Here is a 5,778-nt window from a genome sequence, read left to right on the forward strand (position 1 = left end):
TGGATGATTATTTGTATGTTTGAATGTTTAATTACAGGCAAAGTTCTAGACATTATTGTTCAGTATAACAACGTCGTAGGTGACTGTGACCAACCACGCTGTGCAGTTGATTACTTAGAGATATATGATACGAAACATGATACACATGACAAACTAGCTAACGTATGTGGAGATATTACTGAACCACCAGAGGTGAGTTTGCTAACTAATATCGTAACTTTTAAATGGTTTTGAATATTTGAATTTACATACATACCCCATGCCTATAAGATACATACCTTTAAGGTCATAGTCGAATCTTTCTAGCAATGTCGCTCTAGTAGATCTTCCGAAACTAGACGGAAAGTAGTTAAAATCTTGCGCGTAAAATGCGCAGCTGATGACCTCCGCCCTTACATATTGTTTGATTCAAACATGAGTTTTCTGACCTGTATTTGAATTCCGAAGCGTGTTCAGAATATCCGACGATCCAATTGCTTTGTAATTTCCACCTATGCCACACACGAATGAACTCACTCTGTGATTTTATAATTTCAACCACTTAATATTTTATTTCAGATTCTTTACACCAGTGGTTCTTCTTTACATGCCCACGTGACCAAGGATATGTTATACCTGCAGAATTTGTTCCAACTAGTAATATTACCAAGAGGTATAGACTTTCTTTCCTGTTTTTCATTGCATATGTTTTCTTAAGATCGATCACAGCCACCCGATGAGTGTAGGCGGCCCTGCAGCCTATACGAAACAAATTTGTAGTGGAAATGTAATTTTTTAGATTATCCTGATCAACTCAGTTGTATATATATATATATATATATATATATATATATATATATATATATATATATATATATATATATATATATATATATATATATATATATATATATATATATATATACATACGTAATGACATTTGGCATTAATCTTTGGTGAATATTGTTCATTCATAATGTTAATCATAACACTACTTTTAATGAAGTTGCAAACTTTTGGCAACAGTTTCAATTTACAGACAACTGCAATGTACTAGTGTACTGAAACACGTGAGCATTGTCATTTCATTTCTGGTATTACACTGTGTGCAGACGATAACATCTGAGCTGGTTGAACTCCTCTTTATGCCAATCATAATTCTTCTGATGATGTAGTGAGGGTTACGGCACTTCGCAGTGATATTTGGGGAAATGCTTGCATGATGGTGAGAGTCGAGTCCGGCATATCTCCCTCGAAGTATACGCAAAAATGAAGGTTGTCCCGCCATATGTCAATCTGGTAGTGTGTCAAGAGTAGAAATCGCATCATATGACAAAGTATGCATTCCCATCAGCCTTATCCCTCTGAGTGCTGCAATCTTTCCACCAAAATTTTAGCGCAACATTTTACTGTGTATGTTGTCAATTTTTCAGTATTTTTAAGACAATTTGGACCAAATCACACGTTTTCAGGGCAAAATTGTTTGTCGAAAGTATGGCAAAAAGTCTGAAAAACATTGACTGGGGTATATTCTATGACAGCGATAAAATTGACTTGGCGCTCAAAGGGTTAATTGAATTTGCCTTCTTGTAATTCAACGAGGATGCATTACTAAAAGTAAAGTTAACTCATTCATATTGTTCTTTGATACTAGATATTTTGCAGTGCCCGGACTCGATTGGACGCACTCATACTGGCCACGGTTATTTCATAGAACGGCATGGTCCCCTAGTTATCATCGATAAAACATTGAAATTACCGTGCGGTGGAAAGATCAGGCAATGGCGTTTGAATATTCCATTGAAAGATGGAACATCAGTCACCGTACATCCGGGAATTTACCGTCGGGAAAGCAGTGATGAGTTTACCCTTATTGGACAAAATGATATCACTCTAGAAAATACAACATCTGGTGAAATAGTCATTGACGTTCCGCAGGAGGATATGCTTATATTTCAACCTGGAGACTTTATAGGTAAGCTTCATTGTACTTCATGAAACTGTCTTTTGGCCAGAGGGAAAACATTTTTCCTCGGGGTTTGGGGGGGGGGGGCAAAGTACAAAAGCAGCGAGTGATTATTTATACTTTCTTACGAACCAACAAAGTCTTCCACTTTTGAGGGGCATACCACCTACCTTAATAACTACTGCATCCCTGTTTTTAAGAGCATCAATATTTACTCCCTCAGATTGTAAATTTCTCAACATAGCAATAATTTCCAACAATCCTATAATTTTTTCTTATTTTTTAACCTATTATTTTGTCACTTTACTTTGATGTCGATCCTCATTCATCATCAAATGGACCGAGAATCGAATCCAAGACAGCGTTTACACAAAGGATAAATATTGCAAGGGAAACGAAGCTGATATAATCATTTCGGTTGCGATAAATTCACTCCGTGGAAGTGAAAAGCAACTGAAGTTCCAGAAAAAGAATTACACATTTCCTATTTTTAATATCGCCCGTATAGATGTAATGTTTGTTCTTAAAAGAATCATACCCTTTGGTCGATTTCACCCACAATTTTTCTGATATACAATTGTCGCTTGATAAATAATTATCAGATAAACGACAACATTTATATAATTTCTATTGTGTGTGTGCTGTGGTGTACCAGCATTTCGTATAAATGTAGTATAAGCCAAACACGCATTGGGTTATCGAGGCTATAACGACAGAATATTTGCCAACATATTCCCTACAGGCTTGTATTCCGAATCTTCACTCTACCTCCTGGGCACGAAGGATGGCTGTTACACGAACTGTACGCAGTGTTCGATGAACAATATCGTGGACGCGGCGACATATAAAGAACTAGCCGTCGGTGACAGAATTACAGTTCGTGATGTTGAAGGCGTGGTTCGACTGCCCGTAGAAGTTAAGCTCAAACCATGTAAGTTTAACAACATATCAAAAATCTGCTATGTGGGAACTCTTCAACGATTACACATTATCAATTAGCCCCGTCGCAATGTATTGTTAATGGGAATACAGAGAAAGTTATACATCTTAGGGAGCGTTCAGTTATTATGGCCGGGGTGGGCCGGCAAAATCCAGGGGCTCACCTAAAATTGAAAACTGCAAAGGGGGGGTCATGTATTTTTCATACAACTCAGAGGGGGTTCACTTAATAATCATAAGTATCCGTCCCGTCAAAAAGCAGTTTCAGTATTCAGAAATATTCTGGGAGATAAAAGGATTCGTTGCATGATTTCATTCTCTGAAGTTATTCAACTGTAAATCTGAACAAAAGTATAATTATCTGTCACATGAACATCTTGACTTGACAACTCTGGGGCTTGTCTTATTGTAAATTAAGCTCACTGTACTGAGGGCAATGAACAATTCCTATTACTTACATATTAGAGATATAGTAAGTTTTGCTAGGAAAATTATTTAACACTTACCTGTACTGAGACTACTAGTACCATGAAAAGTTTAATAATACTTTTAGGTGAAATTCCAATATCATAATTGTTGTCCACATCGGAACTTTTAAATGGCCTATTTGAATCAACTACATTTTTATCAATTATCAAACACCTATAAAAGCACAAATTAATTTAGTTTAGCATTGTAAAAAAATTATTCTTAGTTTTCTCATAGACTCCAATGTATAATGAATCAACCTTTCGGTGAAATTCCAAAATCCAATTTGCACACATATCAACCCTTAACCATCCAAGGCTAACTGGGTGCTTTAAAATGAATTATCAAATGTCTATAAATACACAGATTATGATAGTTTTGTATTGGAAAAAATATGCATATTTTCCTCATAGACTCCGATGTACAGCTAATCTACATTTTGTATAATTCCAAAAATCCAATTTCTGGCGAACACATCCATTTGTTACTACCCTAATCTAATCAAGTACATTAATATCAATAATCGAGAGAACATAAATACACAGGTTTACCTATTTTTGTATTGGAAAAAAATTATTCATACTTTCCTCAGAGACTCCCATATACAGTGGATGAACATTTTCAGTGAAATTCCATAATCAGATTTCTTGTACACATAATATGCACCTTTAACCATCATATTCTAATCAAGTACAATTATGATAATTATTGGACGTCTGTATATGCACAAGTATACCAAGTTTTTCATTGGAAAAAAAAATTCACAATTTTATCATTGACTCCCATGTATAGTGGATGAACATTTTTGGTGAAATTCTAAGGTCAAACTTTTTGTGTACATGCCAGTTGTAGTAACCCTATTTCATTTAAGTACATTTATGTAAATTATCAAATATCTATAAATGCATAGATATAGTGAGCAGCATTGAACAATATAATTGAGAGTCACAACTTTAATAATATTCTAAAAGCTCATACTTCTTTTGTTACCTAAGCTTACCATCAACAAAGCATGAAAGCTAAAAGAAAAGTACAGTACACCAATGTATCGTTAGGTCATAAGAAATACATTACGTTGTTCCGTCCAAATAAATGATAAAACGGAGAAAAAATATCACTTGGAACGTCCGAAAATGTAAGCTTGAATTTTGTTGATAAAGTTGCATCAAAAAGAGCCTTTGATACGTTTTCTTCAGATTGCGACACGAAAGAATGTTCGGGCTGTGGATCTCCTAGTATTCTAACGGACGCCACTGGATCCATATTCAGTACCAACTTCCTGACGGGAGATGAGCAATACTACCCCGAGAGTTACTGCGTGTGGACCATTATTGCACCAGTCGGTCGATATATCCACCTGAACTTTCACTCCTTTGACGTGCCCGGACAGCAGTACGGCGACCAGATACGCTGCATTAGTTACCTGGCCCTGTACAATGGCTCAGAAGTGAACGATGATCAACGGCTTGGTCAATTTTGTGGATCTCAGATACCACTTCTTTCATCTACCTCCAATGAGTTGACTGTTGTGTTTTCAACGGATAGAGCGGGTGATGGAAGAGGGTTCAAGGCAACCTTCTACACGACAGGTAAGGAATCTTTTCTTTACGTCAGCAGATAGTATAAACGAGTCAGTGTTCTTAAGGACACTAAATCTTTTGGCTGACTACCTCAATGGCTACTTGTTACCAGCGAGTGAAACAAACGCAAAACGGGAGGATACGTTTAATGCCAACTCGCAAACACTGAAGTTACTCCTACTAGTTGAAAAAAAATAATTTCCCGTGGTACCGGATGCAGCATGTTTTCTTGTACGACAGTGGCAGTGTTGCAAATTGTGACTGTCAAATGTGTGGATGCAGTGTAGTCTCCCTGCAAACATTGACATTCTAACAAGGAGGAAAAGATGATTCGCCGCGACCTACAATATTTGCTAGATTATCGAGGGCGCTAGTTATGATTTGTTCAAGATAGCATAATTCTGAATGTCTATGCTCGGTGCATTTCTTTTGCAATGTCAGAGCTTAAAACATTTTCTATGTTGATGAAACTACGTATGCTCAATTTTGCGCGTTTTCTTTCTTGTAGATGCTTACATCTGAATAAAGAAAAATGCCCACCTTGTTTACGTTAGTCAAAATATTTAATTTGCCCTTACTAAATTTTATACATTTATCAGTATGTTAACATGTATGTTGTCCATTCGAAATTTACTGTTGGTTCGGTCAGAGTTATCGACCCTGTACGAGAAAGGTAAACTAAATCACGAAAGGCCGTGATGTTGACTGTTCCTCGACACTTTGGCTGCTTTCACTCCTTCTGTCATAGAGTCTTACATCTACATATGTTTCATCATTCCAGGCTGTATGCTGTCAGAGTGTGGACACGACATATATCTCAATTCAGAGTGTGGATCATAAATTCTC

At 36.5% G+C, this 5,778-nt stretch overlaps 1 long non-coding RNA gene across 1 annotated transcript; it reads left to right on the plus strand.

The window, feature by feature from the left end:
- Positions 1-37: 37 nt before the first annotated feature.
- LOC139132346 (uncharacterized) lies at positions 38-1,937 on the plus strand. Its single transcript, XR_011552271.1, has 3 exons — positions 38-192; positions 559-652; positions 1,634-1,937. It is a non-coding gene; the product is annotated as an uncharacterized lncRNA (long non-coding RNA).
- Positions 1,938-5,778: the final 3,841 nt, after the last annotated feature.

The sequence above is a fragment of the Ptychodera flava genome, chromosome 1 (assembly GCF_041260155.1).
Source record: "Ptychodera flava strain L36383 chromosome 1, AS_Pfla_20210202, whole genome shotgun sequence".
In the NCBI taxonomy this organism is placed as follows: domain Eukaryota; kingdom Metazoa; phylum Hemichordata; class Enteropneusta; family Ptychoderidae; genus Ptychodera; species Ptychodera flava.